Source organism: Fringilla coelebs (genome assembly GCF_963513975.1).
Source record: "Fringilla coelebs genome assembly, chromosome: 6".
NCBI classification, from domain to species: Eukaryota; Metazoa; Chordata; class Aves; order Passeriformes; family Fringillidae; genus Fringilla; species Fringilla coelebs.
Genome location: NC_140034.1, coordinates 14,922,460 through 14,941,619, shown reverse-complemented (window position 1 = coordinate 14,941,619; position 19,160 = coordinate 14,922,460).

The following is a 19,160-nucleotide window of genomic DNA, read 5'->3' as shown; positions in this document are numbered from 1 at the left end:
TTGCTGCTTAAAAATTTCCAAACTCAGCAGGATCAAATGTAGGCTTTTAAATCTGCATTTGAGCTCCTCCATACACTTTGGGGGCTGTGAGCTTCCCACGTCATTTCCAGTGAGAGATAAAAAAGAGAACCTCTGAGTCTCTCCCTGTGACTCTGGGAAGCAGGAGGAGCACTTTGCAGCAGTCCTTTTTCCTGTTGGGCAGTGGGGTCATGGCACAATGCAGAGAACACCTCTGTAGCCTTGTGAGGTCAGACGAGCACGAGTGACGTGGAGAACGGTGATAATAATAGAAAAAGAAAGGTGAAAATAGTTGGGATTTATAAGGGGTTTCAAAGACACTCCAGGAATACTAAATATTGGTATTACACAATTAAGTGAAACCTTCTGCTGGTCTAAAATATATATTAAAAAAATGGGTCTGTCTGAATTGAAGTGTGATGCCATGCTGCTTACATTATATATGAATAGTAATTGGAAACAGGACATCTGCAGAAATTAACCATTAGCTGTTGAGCACTAAAATCTCTAATTGAGTTTGTAAGCCCTTAATGGCACAGTTAACCTTAAACATGGCTCAGTGCACACACTACCTGGTTAACACTGGTTAATAACTCTAACAGCTGATAATATTTCACACCCATGAGAGCACCAGATTAGCAAGAGACTTGGTGGAATGAGCTCAGCTCACCGCTCTTTTGGACCACAGACATAACAGCTTAACCTTTCTGAGCTTAACCCTTCTGCTGTAACTGGTCTTTTTGGGCTTTCTTCCTTCCAGACCTGCACGTGATGAGAGCACCCCTGCACGTGTGGCTTGGTGAACTGCAGACAGCACTGTGTCCTTGCAGCACTTCCTGGCATAGCAGCAGATGGAAGCTGCAGGGATACGATGGATAAATCCACCTCAGGTGGGCTGGAAGAGTGGCTGTGACTTGGAGTGTCCTTGAAAGGGAGCAATGCTGTAAATTACACAAGAAGGGCAAATCCTACCCCAAAGTAGCAACGGGAACAGGAGAGATCAAAGCTGTGAGGAACAGCTCAGCTGGGGATTCCTTCATAAATCCCACATCCCACATCCTCTACCACTGAACCCTGCGCCCAGGAAACCCTAGGACTGTGCAGCCCAGGCAGGCCAGCTCAGGGAGGACAATTTCAAAACGTGGGTGGCTTAAAGCGATTAGTGAAAGGGGCAGAACTGAGAAGCAGGTGGAAGAAGTGTTGTTGAAAAAGCACACAATTCTTTGTCAGCAGTGAAAAGTAAACTTGACAAGTGGATCCAAAGCACTATCAGCTTTAGGTGTCTTAATTCAGAGGCTTGTAAATAAAAATTCCTTGTTACTGCAAACTTCTAGCACATATTAAAGCAAATTAATTCTGCAGCTGGTTCAGAAGAAGCATGTGCGTGTGTGTATCTGTGTATTTATGTATATTTTTTTCTTTTTAAAGAAGCAAAACCCCTAAATGTGGATTGAATAAATTTTTGAAGAGACCCACAAATCTCTGCTGTTGTTATGTGTGCCACAGCTCCTCTGAGGCTGGCATTTACCTGGAGGAAACCAGGTGAATTCTGCACCTTGGGCTGTCCTGAGGCCATCCCTGCAGAGCCCAGGCAGAGCTGTCAAATGCTGCCCTGGCCCAGTGATGGTGGAAGGAGGAGCAGTGCAGAAAAGTGTGTGTGCAGACCTGCTCCTCTGCAGCAGGGTGTGCTGGGTTGGCAGCAGCTGAGAGGTCCTGTCCTGTCCCCTGTCCTGTCCCCTGTGCTGTCCCCTGTGCTGTCCCCTGTCCCCTGTGCTGTCCCCTCCTGTGCTGTCCCCTGTGCTGTCCCCTGTCCCCCCCTGTCCTGTCCCATCCTGCCCTGTCCCCTGTCCCCCCTGTGCTGTCCCCTGTCCCCTGTGCTGTCCCCTGTCCCCTGTGCTGTCCCCTCCTGTGCTGTCCCCCGTGCTCCCCAGGCAGGGAGCAGCCCCAGATCTTCACCTTTCTACAGCAGCTGCTCTTTAATGCCTGAGACCTGCAGTGTGTGACTGAAGCCAGGAAATGAAAATCACCTTCTTTTCCCAATTTACTCACTTGCCTTAAAAAATCGTGCTTGTTCTTAGGAGCCCTTCTTTTATATAATTTTCATTAACAGTACTTAACATGACAATGACTTTGACGATAATTGCCCATTTTTCTGGCTGCTTTTGTGGTACATGAAAATTCACAATAAGTGGGTATAGATTGAACCTTTGAGCTAGCAGATGTCTCTGAAAACTATGTTTCCTGTGCACTCATGATGGAAATTCTCTAGCGTTCTTTGTACTTATCCAGAAGTTTTGCTGACCAGAATAAATGAAACAAAACCCGCGGCTCTGCGCAATATGGGGTTTGGATTTAAAGTAGATCTTTCTCCCATGCAGAGATTGAGCCCCTCTGAGGCTGCTGTTTTGTCACCTTTTACAGCCTCGTCTCCTAGGCACCCTCGGAGTTTACTGCAGCTGACAGGGCTTCCTGTGGTCCTTCACCCACGCGCTGCCTCAGGGACCTGCAGAGTTGATCACTTTGCAGCCATTACCCTTTTCCTATTTTCCCATGTGTTTTGTGGTGATTTTCTAGACTAGCTGGGGTATCTGGGCCTTCTTTGTGCCTTTGTTAGATGTTTTGTTTTTCTTTCTTTTTCCCCAATGGCAGCTATTTTATTACATCCCAGCCTGTGTCTCCAGGCCTTGTGCTCTGGGATTCTTGTTTGGTTTTCTCATGGAGCAGCCCTTTTCCCTTACTATTTCCCTCATGCCTTGTATTGCATTTTTATTACAGCAGAGGCTGTGTCTACAGGTCCTTCAGGCTATTTGTTCTGAGACTTTTATTGGATTCTCAATAAATATGTTTGCCATTGGGGGTCCTTAGCTGGTTTCCTTACCTATTTTTATTGAAGCTGTGCTTCCAGACAAAATGTTAACCAGCTATTTCAACAGCAATCTGGTTTCTCTTCTGAGCCCTTGCAGAGTTTCTTACATGTTTGCATTGGCTGAGCTACATGTCCTGCTTTTTTTTTTTTTTTTTTGATGTTTCCCTCATGCTTAAGACCTTTTGTTGATGCAGTCTGGGGGCTTTTCTGCAGCCCTCTCCATTTTACCTGGCAGCACAACTGCACCTTTGTGGCAGGCAGGCAGCAGGTGGAATGAAAACAGTTCTCTGCAAAGCTGAGAAATCCTAGGATTTGGGTAAACAAAGACAAGCAGGTCACATTCCTGCAAAAAGCTGCTGTTTGCTACATTGCCCTGATGTTTTTTGCTTGGGTAATCAGTGCTTCACTGAGGTACGTGAGGGTGCATCCTCTTCCTTAGGAGAGAGGGATTTGGTGCCCTGTGATGGTGGGTTTGCTGTCCAGGGGAAGGTCCTGTGAGGAAAGCCTGACAAGCCCCTGCAGGCACATCCCCAGAGTCCCACAGCTGGAGGCTCTCAGCGGGCGCTGCCAGGAGGATTTTGATCCAAATTTTTGCAGAAGTTCCACTCTGAGTCTTGGTTCATTCCCATTTCCATGGTTATTTGTGATATCAGTACATACAAGTTAGGGGGCAGGGGCATTCCCTGGGGACAGTCTGTGGGCAGGATGATGTGGCAGCCTGGATACCAGGGCAGGACTGGCAGCTTTCCCTGCCCAGAGACAACAGCTGCAGCCCTGTCCCAGTCCGTTCAGGAATGGGGCTGTGGAACAAGTGCCTGGTGTTCACATCAGAGAAACCACTGCTGGGCTGGGGGGTTACCCTGCACCCATCAGCTCTGGAGAGATTTAGGCTCAAAAAGTGTTGTCTCATGCCTTCATGGCCTCAATGAAATCAACAGCAAAGCACTGATGGGTAGTACTGGAGAGGGAGAAAAGCCTCTCTCCAGTCTAAGCCTTCATCTTTTAAAGCAGTTTTGGTGTATTTTATTGGTTTTCTATTTTTAACTTGGGTGGAAAGGCCCATGTGGTCGATGTATATGTTCATGTTTGTGCATCTCTAACTGCTCTTCTCAGTAACTTTTGAACTTAGGGACCAGTTTCAACCAGATTTGACTGGGAAGGAGAAATCACAAAGATAGGATGCTCCTGCAATTTCTGTCTTAAATGAACAGCTGGACAGAGGAGAGAGTATCCACACAGGAAAGAGCCAGTCTAAATACTTGAACTGCAGGAAAAGTTTAGATCACAGTTAATGCTTTATTAGACATAAAAATCCACCAATCATTCAAGTTGACTTTCCTGGATGAAGATCATATCCTGTGTGCAGTAAAAGGTAATTCTGATTGAGCTTTTTCTGGTGCTATGGACATTCATAAAGCTTTCTCTCACAAACACATGCTGCAGTTTTTAAAAAAGAATCAACTACAAGATGTAAATTCATTTGAAACCAAGATTTGCTCCCTATAGATAGATGTAGATATTTGCTTAGAGGTAGTTATAAAACTGTTCTGTGGCATTTATTTTGTCAGTACTCTAGAAAATATCAGTAGGTATTTTTCGTTTAATGTGACACACACATTAAGAGCCCTATTTTTTAGAGGGAGTGTTTGTATTTTGGGACCAGAGGATTTGTTTGAGAACAATAAGACATTGATGGCAAAGAAATGAAGACAGTCCATATCCAACAAGCCCACTGTCTTACCTTGGAAGACCATTTCTCCTTCAGCATGAAGCTGTTTTCCAGGCATAGAGAAAGGTGGAACTATCTATTTTACCTCAGAAAAGGAAAACTGGGACACAGTGAGACTGATAGCCTTGACTTGTCTGGAGTGTACAGGTGATCTGACTGAATCATTCCCAGGTCAGCAGTGAGACTGGAAAGATCCTGCGAGTCACATCCACACAGACAAAGCTACTGGGGCTTTACTAGTAGGGAAGAAGCCAATTTAAAAACCCCGTTTATTTGTCTATTTTGGACACAAGAACTAAAACTTGAACTGAACAAAAGCAATGAAAACAGAAGCTGTTAATTCTTATTTTTTTTATCCACTGTGTTCAGATCAACAGGGAGAACTTTGTGATGTGCTGTTGGAGACTTGCTTGGCCCAGTAAATCAGTGGTTCTTCAACGTTTTGCCAGAAACCTGCTCCTGCAGAAGCCATGGGAATTGCCTTTTAACTCCTTCAAGAGTCAGAAACCAGGTCTGTTTTGCCCATGGCTGGGGGAGATGCAGGCTGCAGTGCAGCACAGGGGGCAGGAGGATTTGGCATCCAGGGGCCACATCAGGCATCTCCCTAGAGCACGAACTGCCCATCTCCTTGGGGCAGCATTGCCTCCTAAGGGATGCTGGCCTTGGGGAACTCTCCCATGCCAAAAACTGGATTTCTTGTGCAGGCTCCATCACACCAGCTTGTCATTCTGAGGCCCTTGAACTGCCAGGTACCCCCTTCAAGGCAGCCCATGGCTTTGGAGATAGTGACACAATCCTAGAAGGGGATCTTCTCTCAAGTATTCCTGATTATTTCCAGGAACATAAAGAGCTTGGCTTGGGTCACTTCAGGTTCTGCAAGAGAACTTTCTAGCCCCATCTGCAACAGGAAGTTAAGAGCAGCCTTAATCATGCCAAAGCCAAATTATTTGCTGCTGGAGCGGACTGTTTGTCCACATCCAGCTTCGTTTGTCCAGCCGTGACCTGTGCTGAAACATGCTGAGATTTGCCCTCTCCATGTGTCAGAAGGATGGGTGGGAGCTGAGGCTGGAGCTGGGAAGAGCCACGAACCTCAGCCTGGTGATGACACTGGATTTCTTAGGCCAACAAAAGCCTGAAACATCTACTCTGAGTACATGCAAAAGCTCAGCTTTCTTAGTGTCAGAATCTGGGGGAAGCACAAAATGACAGCGATACCATGACTGTCTCTGGGGCATGGTGCTCGTGGGACAGCCACTGATGGCCCTGGTGTCAATGTGGGGCACCCAGTATCTCACAGTAAAAAAATCAGAACATTTTCCTGCATTTCTTGGACTCTTCTATTGCAAACTCTGTTTCCTTTTTTAAATTTTCTTTTGTTGCAAACCTGCAATTGTCTGATAGAAAATGCACCGCACCACAATGGTTGGTGTTCCATTCGTGGGACTGAAATGCCTGAATGTTTTACAGCAACAATAAAACCTGAGTACCATTGTGACTGAATAAAATTTGGGACACAATAACAGTAGCAATTTAAATTTTTTCTTAAATGAAAGCAAGTAGCTGTATTGTTAAGGGCACAACTCCAATTTAGGAGTTATTTTGAGCAAACAAAAGGCTCACTCTCTTAGCCAAAACAGTGGATACTTGCTCCCTCTTAACAAAAGCATAATCTTGTATTACTGTATCACTAAATGTATCATGAAGCAAAGCCCTTAAAACCTGGTTTTGACATCAGAGGCCAACATGCTTGCCTGAATTTGGGATTCTGAGATGCACTTACAGTACTACTTTTTTAGTGATCATTCCCACTGCATGTCATGGGTGTGGATAACCTGTTGGGTGGTCCATGGCCTGGCTGTGTTGACACCAACAGCATCATGTAGCTGGGCCAGAGGGAGGACTGGTCACAGCTGTTCCCAAAGGCACTGGGGAGCAGCCTCCCCACTTCAGAGTGCTTCTAGCACTTGGGGGTTATTGTCTATCAGGAATTATTGTTGTCTGGTTTCAGACAAAGACCTATCAAAGACACAGGTTTCATGCTCTACAGTGCAGCTGGCCAGAAGGACTTGAGCTATGATGAACTTTTAAATTGGTTTCTGCCTTTTTGAAGTGTTTGTCCCAAAAGCTCATTTTCTTTTCACTGTTGATTTCTTGCAAAAGGACACTTCAGATGGTGTGAATTAGAATAACTCTGGAGAGATTTAGGCTCAAAAAGTGTTGTCTCATGCCTTCATGACTTCAATGAAATCAACAGCAAAGCTCAAATGTATTTTAGTGAGAGAAGGAGCAGCCTAACACTTCCCTCACTGGGGAACAGGAAAGTAATTCTGAAAGAACTCTTAAGTTTTGCTTACTGAAGTAAATTTGACATGAACTACTGAATAAGCAGAGTCCTATGACTAAAGGCATCCTGAAATGTGATAAGGGAGACAGAAGAGAACTTACTGCTTTTCAAAAGAGCACACTGGAACTACACAAGCAGAAAATGTATTACTTGATAATGGACATGCTTTTTGGCAGGAATACCTCAGGAGTCTACAAGGTCATTTATGTTCTGCAATAGTTGCTTCATAATGAAGAGGGGGAAGAAAAGAGTAATTAGATCCCCATGCTTCAGGAAGGCAACAGATCCCTCTTTACTGGCAGATTTCAGATTCTTTTATCCTCTTGTGAGTCCCTAATATCCTCACATTTCTTCCATATTAAGATTCTTCTCCTCATCCCTTCCACATTTTTTCTTATGGGGCAATGCACACAAAACTTTTATCTGCTTTTGTCTGAGCTAAGCAACTTGATTTCATTTTTTGTACTACTGACAGCTGTGCGTGACACTCCATGGTTTTGGAGCGCACGGAAAATGAGGACTCCATCCCACAGATTATCTGTGACACTCTCAAGAATTAAAGTAAACACTGTTTTGCTTTGCTATTTCAAACAAAGGAAGAAATAGCAGCTGGTTTTGGCTGGTTGAAACAGAAGAGGTTTTTCACGATGTAATGGAATTTAAACACAAATGTTGCAGGCTGTGGCATAAAAGGGGCAGAGGAAATGGTGTCTGCCCCCTTCCCTTGGGAAGCATGCACAGCCTCATGTGCATGCACACACCAGTGCCCCAAAAGAGTTTCCCATAGCAACAGTGCAAATTGGAGATGTAAACTAGGAGCTCAATGGCATCCAAGGTCAGACAAGGAGCCTTCAGAGGGTCCTATCAGACAAATTCTCCAAACAAAAATACTTTAAAAATCAGATCATCTCTTATTCTGCAGATTTCAATCCACCCCCAGCTGCTCTCTTTTGTCAGCCTTTTGCTGAGTGAATGCCCAGCACATGGGGGTTGCACCTGTCTGGAAGGCACCTGGGCTCCCAGGCAGGTGACCAAGTGCAGACCTCAGGGACTTCCCTGCCTGTGGAACTGCCCAGCTTTTCTTACTGTGCCTGCCTGCCAGGCTCCCCACGGCTGAGATCTGACACAAATGGGCTTTAAACCAGAAGTGATCCTTTTTCTGCCAGCTGCTGGCACTCCCACCTGCACTCCTCTGAGCAGAGAGACAACAGCATGGCATGCTTCTCTGGCTGTGACTTCTGTCAGCTTTTAGGTGTCAGAAGGTAAGTTCTGGCTTTCTTCTCTCTCCAACATCAAAAAATTTGCACAAATGCGAGAGCTGTCTGAGCTCTAACACAACTGGTGTGCATTTTTATGGAACCCAAGATTTTCCTCAATATAGGCAAAGAAATCCAGGGCAATGTGACATCCAGATTGCAATAACATGGTACTTGTTTTCATGGTAGCTCCCCCGAGTTACCAGCTTGATCCAACACAGCTCTCCAGGATGCTGACTTCCATTTTCCAAGGTGGGAAGAAAGTGGTACCAAAGAAAACACATTTCTCCTCCTGCTCATCACAAATCTTTTCCTCTCGGTGCTGTTTTTGTCATGATAGATTGAGCCCTTTTTGCAGTCCTGGAGGAATCACCTAGCAGAGCACACATCAGCCATTCCCCTCCTGCAGGACCCATCTGCCAGCCCACAGGGTCAGGCACTCTGCCATGTGAGGTGAGCACAGGGCAGCAGTGCCAAACACACCACTAAATATTGTCTGCTTCTTTCTAATTGCTGCATTTAGCTCTTTCCACAGCAAAACCAAGGGGATTGACTAGTGGTTAAAATGCTGTAAAAATAACTCAGACAAGGCGTGGCTTCTACCAAGGACAAATACAAACCATTTGTCACTGTCTGAAAGGGCACTGCACAAGAGCAAGAAGAGCTTTTCTCACAATGTGGCCCCACAGAGACAGCTGTGGCCAAGATTGCTGATTCTGGGATGAAACCTTGTGTTTTGGGACTGCTCTGAAGCCAAAGGAGATACCCAGATTCCCCAGCCACCCTTCCAGCACAGCAGGCAGGCACTAGCAGTGGTTAACTACTTTGGTACAGAAATTTACCCTTACTCTCCATCAGACCTTTCCCTGTAGCTTTCCTGAAGCTTTGCCAGGTGCTCCTGGAGAGGCATTGCCCAGCACAGTCCAAGGCAGCTGGAGACAGCCCAGGAGGCAGAGACACCGGGTGTGGGTGCCCCCAGCATGGCCAGAAGCTGATTTTGGTTGTTTTCTGCCTTCAGCACAGCACTGTCAAGGTGGTTTTGGAGGGAAAATGGGTGTGACTGCTGGTTACCAGGATCCCTGGGTGGGGGTTAGTTCTGCCAAACATCTGATGGAGACCATACTCACAGGTTCCCTGCCAGCCTGCCTGCACACAGGGCTGGGGCCAGCTGCTGTGCAGCCTCTGGCTCCTCTGCAGGGAATTGTGTATTCCCCTGTGCTAGGAGCACTTTGTCCCTGCCAGTGCCATAACTGGAGCTGGAGAGCCAGGCACAGCAAGACAGTGACAACGTGGAAGAAGATCAGTTCGGAATTTCTTACCATAAGCAACGTGAGTCTTGCTTGGAAGTGTTACTAGAAAGTAACTCCAGATGTGATTATCAGCAGAAGGCACTTGGCTTTTCTGGTCAGTGGACTGAGGTGTGGGCAGCAGATCTCTGGCATGGCTGTGCCCAGACTGGATCCTCACTGCCTGAGATGCTGCCTTGCTGCCTCCTCTACCCTTGGAAACCCAGCAAGGCTTCAGGGGTTGTGAATTTCATGAGATCCACAGGCAGGTCTGACTGCAGAGCCCTGCTCATGCCCTTTTGGCAGATCAGCTCCTGGAGGTCTCACCTCAGCTGTACAGGATGGATGGATGGATGGATGGATGGATGGATGGATGGATGGATGGATGGATGGGAGCTGGCAGCAGCAGCACCAGGAGGCAGCTGCCCTGCCCAGTGCTGCCATGGCTGTGCCTGGGTCTGTGCCTCTGCTTCAACCCTGCTGCTCATGGGTCTCCTGCAAGTCAGGTACCCACAGCTGGCCATGGAAGTTTCCCCCAGTCCCTCTCCACTTATTTAAAGCCAGATTCCCAAAGTGTGAAATTGCCATTGCACTGTGAAATGAAGGAAAGACAAGGGCAGGAGTGCTGGCAGTGACTTCCTGGGGAGAGGGGGGTTTTCCCCGGTTCCCCCTGTGACCAGAGACAGCCATGATCCAGCCAGAAGCAGAACAGGAATCCCAGGCCTGTCTGGTGCCTACACAAAGGCTGTGTTGTGTCCTCAGGCTGTCACCTCTGTGCCACCCTCCCACTGGACCAGCCCTGTGCTCAGAGTCATGCCTAGCTCTCTCCTTCCTGCCCATTCCCACTCCCACTCCCACTCCCACTCCCACTCCCACTCCCACTCCCACTCCCACTCCCACTCCCAGTCCCTGCCAGGTCCCTCCTCTTCCTCCTGGAACAGCATTTTCATCTACAGCTCACTCTGCTTTCCTCTTCTCATTTTTTAGAAAACTGCCACTTCATTTGTCATTTATGGCTTTTTGTTTTCTGTACATAAATGATATTATTCCTTGCTCTTAACCTTACTGCTGCATCTTTCCTTCATTTCCATTTTCTCGTTTAGCCTTGGAAATGTGGGGTTTGAATGATTTTTGGTTTTTGTTGAATTTGATTTTAGTTTTCTGGGACTAAATTGCCACCCTGTGTAAATTGAGCACCAATGCCAAAGCCATCAGCCATATTTCTCACCATCATCTCATGTTTTCAAGAGTAGCAAGAAGGGCTGAGATAGAGAGGAGCCTACACTGGTTTTATTTACTAACTTCTTGCCTAAAATCTGCATTCACCGAGACAAGCCTGGCACTAAAAATTTTGGTCATCATGGGTGTCATTTATATATATATATATATATATATATATGTATCCACAGGCATGCAAAAAAAGGCTGTTGCATAGGAATAATTGCACTAATAAAAGCACACTTCTGCCAATGCCTTAGTTCTCCATTGGAAAAATGAATTGTTGAAAAGATACAGCTCTGCTGGTGTGTACCAAGCCCTGACACTGAATGTTTTGCCAGTATTGTATTAAAAAAAAAATTACACTCAGCACTTTGGGCACTCTGCAAAAATTTTATCTGCTATAGATGAGAAGGTGTGAGTAAATCACCATTTACTTCATCCCTGGTGAGCTGTGATGGTCAAGCTGAAAGCAGTGAAGCAACTGTGTCAGCATGTTTGGCTCCCTCAGTCCCCCAGGCTCACTTTGCACAGCTGAGGAGCTGAGAGTCCTTCTCCAGAGGCTGGAGGCTGCCTGATGATGCTCAGCTCTTCCCCAGCCCTGGCTCAGTTCAGGCCCCACAGTGACCACATGAGCCAGGCAAGGTGAGTGCATTTGCCGTCCTTTGAAGAAGAAGGAAAAGAAAGTGGCTGTGTGTGTCTTCTCCCCCTCTGCACTGGCTCAGAAGAAAGATCCTTGAGGGCCTGATGCATTAGGAGGAAGCACTTGGTGCTGGTTCCCCCAGGCACCAGGGGCTGCAGGCGAAGGGCTTGGTGCAGAACATTCCATTGATTTCAGACTGATGGCAAGGTGAGCTTCTCCTCCAGAGCCTTGCTCCTTCTCTCGCCTTCTTTTCGCTTCTCTCTGCTCCAACAGAGCCCCCTAATTACTGTGTGGAGGAGAACACTTTCCTCCCTCTGGCAGAAATCTCGATCAGATGACTACAGAAAACAATTTTTAGAAGTTTGCAGCATTTCCCTCCTCTGCACAGTATCTCTTTATGAAGAAACACACAACCTGGTGCAGAATGAAAACCCTTCTGTGGGTACCAGCATGATCTGCAGAGTAAACACAAACTCTGCCAGCTGCCATGGACCAAACTCATTCCTGCTGCAGCTTCAGTGACATCTTTGGAATTACTCAGGGAGGAAATCTGAAGCTTACAGCCACACAACCAAATGGCTGTTCACAAGGATGTGTTACTAATTACAATTATCAAATGTTAACAGCACTAGAGAAATACTGAGAGTGCCCAATATATAAAAATATTTTTGTAGCAGCTAAAGTCATAAATGAATGGGCTAATTTCAATTTAAAAGCAGAAGCCAAGGGTCTGTAAGCTTGCTGAGAGGCCTCTTGTGGTCTAACACAAATGAAGTAGGGGCTGCTGGCACTTGGAAAATGACAGATGAAGAAGAAAGGTAATTGCTGGTCCTGACCTGTCAGAGCTGCTCCTTTGTGCACCAAGTCCAACTTCCCCTTACACTTCCAAGTTATCTACAGCAAATTTTCTTCCAAACTAAACAAAATCAGAGGCTTTTAGGAACTTAGAAATGTCTGCTTAATTTCAGTGTCGATAAGCCCCTGCTCCAACTCATTCTTAATGTATCAAAATTAAATGTTTTAAACATATTTATCTAGTTGCTATGGCTTTGCCTGGTGTGTCAGACACTTTATCCATCAAATATGACAATTGAATAATATTTTTACTCTTAGATATGGATCACAGATCCTTCTCATCATACTATTCCCTTCCCCCCTTTCCTGAGTTTTGAACTCACTGGAAAATCTGTTCCATAATACGGTGGGTAAATGAATTACAGTCACAGATGGCCTCTGGAGATTTCATACATGCTGCAATTCATTTATTCAGGAATGGAGAAAAAAAAAAAAAGAGACCCTTGTCTTATGAGGGTATTATCAGAGACAGCAGATCAGACACTGTAATGCTGCCTTGCACTCTGGATTTGACCCATTTCCTAAGCCTTTATGACTCAGCATTTACTATTCCTGGATTTGAAAGTTTTTAAAATGAACGTCAAAATGATAATGAAACGATGAAATGATAAAATGCAAGGAACTGTGGCCGTTACAATTTATTTTTACAGTCCTGAGTGAAACCATTGTATGCTGTTGTAGAGAGGTGCTCAAGAACAGCAATCTTCAGCCCTGGCAGTGGTATTTCAGCTAAAAGAACTTAATGCACAGATGACTGCTGAGATTTAGTCAAACCTTGCAGCGGGCCTTGAGATCCTCGTAAGGAAAATGCTAGAAGAATAAGAAATATGATATAGAAGCCAATATATAATGTTACTGCTGGGGTGTCTTGTTCATTGTAAGTCATAAAGCCTATTTGCAGGCAAGCATTAGGGTCAGGCCCCAAGACTCACTTCTGCCTCTGAATTCAGGCCAGTGACTATGGGAGAAAGGGATGGGGGGTTGATGTATCAGCCATCGGGGAAAAATTAATCCTGCAATAAATGCAAAGAACTTGCCTCAAGAGTGGATCAGACAAACTCATTCCTGTTTGTGCAATGATACAAAAATACTACTATGTGGTCAAATGCAGCATGGTGATTTAACCATCTGCACTGACACACTATTGCAGGGCCAGGCTGCCACAGGCTGGAAGAAGGGACCATTTATGTTTTCTTGATATTTACTCTGCTCTCGTGAGACCCCACCTGGAGCTCTGTGTCCAGGACTGTGTTCTGGAGTGAGTCTAGAGGAGGGGCACAAAGATGATCTGAGGGCTGGAGCACCTCTCCTGTGAGGCTGAGGGAGCTGGGGTTGTTCAGCTGGAGAAGAGAAGGCTCCAGGGAGACCTTTTGGCACTTTCCATAACCTAAAGGGGACTTATAAAAAAAGAGGGAAAGGGACTTTTTATATGGAGTGTTAGCAATAGAATAAAAGGTAAAGTTTTTAAATGGAATGAGGGTAGATTAGATATTAGGAAGAAATTCTTTACTCTGAGGGTGGTGGGGCACAGGAACAGGTTTCCCAGAGAAGCTGTGGATGCCCCATCCCTGAAAGTATTCAAGGCCAGGCCAGATGGGGTTTTGAGCAGCCTGGCCTCACGGAAGGTGTGTCTGCTCACGGCAGGAGCAGGGCGTGGATTGGGATGATCTTTAGAAGTCCCTTCCAACCCAAACCATCCTATAACTCCAGGAGTATTTAGCTCTTTCTGAGGGCTATTTCACACTTCCATCTCACCCTGCAATTAGGCCTCAGAGCTGACACAGCCCACTGGGTGCCCTAATGAAGGTATTTGTCCAAATGCCAGACAAACCAGCCAACACAGCCGGTGGAACAGCACCGGCCAAGAGCCCTCGCTCTGTGCCTGACAATGCCTTGGGTTGGAAAGAAACCTCTCAAAACCTCCTTCCAGCATGTCCCCATGGGACTCCTGACCCCCTCCCCACCTCTGTCCTGGGGATGAAGGGTCCTGTGCGGAGCTGGGTACCACCTACATCCATCCCTCTGGACAGAGACAGCACCTGCTGCTGGAGATGCAGAGTGCCCACAGGAATGGAGATGCAGAGTGCCCACAGGAATGCCCTCACTCATCATCCCCTTCAGTGGGAATTTAGGGAAGCAGGGGGTTAAAGTGTGGGCTGAATCCTGCCCGGGCTGCCATCCCCCTCCTTGTAAAGAAGCAGCAATTTAACAGACTCGTTGCCCTGAGGTTCAATGGATGGCTCTGGCTGCAGTGCCTGGGGACCCTCTGACAGGGTGTTGTGAAAGGGCAAAGGGGGACTAATAGCTGCTGTGTTTTCCAGCAGCCTCAGCCAGAGATAGCTCTGTATATGGCTGACAAGCAGTCAACGTCTGCTCCCTGTCTCTGTTTGCACTTCATCGAGTTATCTCCTTGCAAGCAAAGAAATCCCAGCTGATTGAACAGCACATTCATCATCTGGATTTCCCCCATATCTTTTCCTGTATCAATGGTGCCATAAAAAGCCCACCAGAAAAGTCGACGGAAATCTGCTCTATCTTCCATTAAAAGCTTTTGCAGAGATCTGAAGTAAGGAAAAAAATCAAAACAAACCCAAAACTTTTTTTCCTCCCTGAGATGTCAATCAAAGAACATTAAACAAAAAGATTAGTTCTGCTCTTATTTGTTTGTAAAACAAAAAGCATGAACTATTTAGCAGTATTGTAATGAAAAGCAGATGGGAATAATGCTGCCTTTCAAGGCCGCTGGTAAGCACCTCCTTTTCATGCTGCAGCAGCAGCAGGACGAGGCAGGCAGCCCATTAGGACAATTTATGGACTGGACTTCCACAGAGGGAGTTCTAGCAAGAGGTCCACAGCTCGTACAGAGCAACCCTGATAACATCTGTTAGGGTTATTCATTGAAGAGGATTATATTACAATCCCTCTTAATACTACGAGTGCTACAGTAAAACTGGATGAGCCTTCAGTTTCATTTGCTCCAGCAATATGTGTTTATCTGAGCATTTTTCTGAAGTTGGAAACCTGGGCTGCATTCATGGTATGTCACAGAATGAAGTTTAGAAAGCTTGAAATATTAGCCTAGGAAAAAACCTCAGTCTCTGCTTTTAATCTCTCATGGCTGTGGTGCTCAGCTTCTATGTGCAGCATCAACACACCATCAGCCTTTTTCCATGGAAAGCCACTCCCCATTAACTCTCCAGGGCTGAGATTGATTTTATTTAAATAGTTCTCACTCGCTAACCTTGCTCCATCCTTTATTTAAGACTTTGCTAATGATGTATTTTTTTCCCCTTAATTTACCTAAGCATATAATGAACGCTCACATCCGAAATGACCTCATTATACCAGCAAGGACTTTGTGTGGATACGATTTAGTGTGCAGACATAAGGCAGAGAACTCTCTAAATGGAGAGTTTTTAAACATTCTGTAAAATCCCTGTTGACTACAAGCCAGGTTCTTACTGTGTAAATTGACTTAGTTCCAACAGCTTCAATGAAGCTACACTGATTTACTCCACTTGAGGGTCTTACCCTATTATTCTTATTTATTGAACTTGCCACCTTTTGCTGCTACAACCTAAACTTCCATCCTCTAGCAGCAGGGTTGCTATCTAAAACAGGTGTTTCTGCAGTAATATATGACTTCAGAGATTTATAACTACCTGGAGTATTTCATTGTCCTCTAAAAGTGTTTATAATAATTCTTGTTGACTGTCCCAGCTCCCACCAATCAGCTGTAAAGTTGTTTGCAGGCTGAACCTGATCAACAAAATATTAATTCCCCATACAAGCATGAGCTGTTTTATCTGTTATAGACACTTTTCTTCCCTGCTGGACAAAGGCCTTTCTTGGTCTCTGTACAGTGTCTGGGACAAAATGAAGCCCCAAGTATTTTTGCTGGTTCCAGAAGAAGAGGCCTGATATACACAAAGCAGGCTGGCTCCACAAAAAACAAACTGCAAGATGAAAAATGCATTGCAAAGTAAAAACAAAAACCTGTAAAACCAGGAATTTCTTTTTGCACCAACTCTAGCCCTAACAGGAACGTGCCTGTCCCACTGTGGCACTCTGCTCTCCCTACAGCCCTGGCCTTGTTTTACCCTGCTCTCTCCTAGGAGGAATTTGAGCTGCTGCTCCAACCTTGACCCAGCTGTGATCAGCTAAGAGTCTGCATTTGTACTTTGGGGGCTTAGCAGGAGACAGCTCATAGGCAGGCACAAGATCACACGGTTCAAATGCCTGAGAGAAGTCAAAGACCTGCACGAAGCCCCTGTGTTCATAAAAGCAACAGGGAACCTAACCCACAGGTTCACCAAAAAATTGTAGTGGTTTTCTACTTGTCCAGAAATAACTGCCTGTGGAGCCCTTTGATATCAGGGATACTGGCAGACCTTTTCTCACAAAGACTAAGGAAAGAAAGCAGCAATTCCCTGCTAATGAGAGTTGTGCATCCATACACACACGCTGCAGTGATTGCTCTTCAGGGAGATCAGCAGTGCTGACACTAACAAACTGTTAGCTCACTTCATGTGATTGGTGTTAACTTCAAACCCAAGGTTCACAAAAAAACTCCCCTTTGTCTTACCAGGCTTGGGATTGAGGAGAAACCCCAGAGAGTGTCAGGGGCCAATGCCATAAGAAATCACACTGAATCAGAATATGATTTAGCAAATTCACATTTTCTTCAGGTCCAGTAGAATTCTATTTAAAGAACTTACAGAAAAGCTGATGTCTTCTGTGGAATCTCAAAGGACTAGAATGAAATAGCTACATTTAGCAGAGCTATCTTGTAGTGATACCTGAGCAGAGAGGCAGGAAGCAGCAAATTTTATCCTTGCTTCACTTCTTCTGGTTGTTTCTAGGTCAGCCCAAATACTCTGATGGTATGAAAAAAGCACAGCAAAAATGTGTAGCCACCACCCAAAATAACCTAAAAGTCCTTAAAAAGAAATGCATATGTGTTTATTTACTGAATATAACTGCTACATCAAATACAGCTATATTTTCATTCCAAAAAAGGACACATGCAATAAAATACTCTGATTTTATAATCCAATTCAACACAGTTCATTGGCAACACTGAAGCATCACAGAACAGGCAAGGGCTTGGGGTGATGAATTTCCAGTCTCTTCATCCTACTTGCAAACAGCAAAGTCACATCATATTTTATTTGTCATCGAGGGATAAATTTTGTGGCTGGATCACAGAAGGTTCCAGCTGCCCCTTAACTCCCCTATGAGTCTTGAAGAATCAGATATTTTTTTTTTACTTGGGAAATATTATGCTTTGACAAGGATGAGAAATAGACAGTATTTTCCAAGCAGAGAGCAGAAATCCTTCCATGTTATACCACAGCTGAGGTACAAAGCAAGGGCCTCTGCTTCACAGGTGCAAAGAAGCCAAGGCTGTGAGTTACTTTAACTATTGCTCTGAAGAATGAAATCAGGCCATTTTCTGCAATATTTCACTGCAGCTTTCTATTATTTTCATCTGCTCATGGGGCTTAAATCAATTTAATCTGGCATTTCAGCTATGGGATAAATCCACAATACACAGGAGGAGCCCACAGCTCGGAAAAGAACACAAAAAGTTGTCCTGAAATACTCAAATCATAGCCTCTTAACTACTTAATAGGGCCTGTACTTCATTAGAAAAGGTCCTTATTCTATCATAGCTATTCTCACACCACAGGCTCTTATTTTTAATATTTCCCGTGAAGGTTCATGGGACTAATTTTTAAATAAGTTCTAAACAGTGTAAAAAAACAACACTCATGGCCCAAAATGGTACCATTTCTAGCAGAAACTCTCCTGACTTTCATCTGGGGCTTTGAGGCAGTGTGACATAATGCTGTCCAGCCTTTCAAAACAATGACCTGATTTCTTTCTGTACCTCTTGCGTGGCATAACACTCAGGATGACTTAGCTCCAACAATTTACATAAAACATAAAGTCAGTCTTTTGATGCAGTTGCATTTTTATAGAATTTCACAGAGTCAGTATACAGAAGCTTACAGCTTTTTGAGCTAATTCTAGCAAACAGGAAGATTTATCTATGAAAACAAAAAGTTCCAAAAGTACATGGAAATCTGTAGAGCAAAATATATATCTCTGTATAATTTCCCAACACAAGCAATAGGCAGTTTAGAAAAATATGATTGTTACAGTCTTTCTGAACCAGAAAAGAAAGGATTTAAAAAATAAGTTCAGCTTTTCACAAAGCCATATTTTTAATAAGAAAATAGAGTGGTCCACATTTCCCTGAATAAGCCTGAAAGGTTAAAGAAAGGTCCAAGCAAAGCAAGGAGTCAGATTTGGACTTGATATCAGCTGTGATAACATGCACATGTCCAGAGACAGCTGCTTGGCTCCAGTATTGTTTACCTTAGAAACGAGCCTAATTTATCACAATTTTATTCAAAAATCATAAATAACATGACAAAAGTGGAACTGGTCCCTGCAAGGCAAATAATTATATTCATATAAGCAAAAAGTGACATCAATCCAGTTCGTTTCTCGTGACAGTTAAAAGGTATTTTGTACTCAACTGTTACACTGTACAGCACATGTATAAACACAGATTATTATTGCAGACTTTGCTATCAGCTACTATACATAAACTAGAAGAGATGTTCATGCTGTAATTGCCTCTAAGGTTTTTGTTCTACTTGAATATTAACATTTACAAAAGCTGAAGTGGAGACCTGAATTCAAGCCAGGATTTCAACATGCAAAATGACAGGGTTCACAGGAAGGTTTTGGATCCTCCCCATTACTGACATTTGGAAGTGGATAGGAGCTCTGGAGAATTTTAAAACCATTCATAATATGAGTTTCTCTTGTTAACAGCCTTTGGTTTTCCCTGTGCCCACAGGCAGGTGATCTAACACGGGACATGCTGGTGAAATTTAGATTCACATCAATAAACCTCCTGTTAAGGAGAAT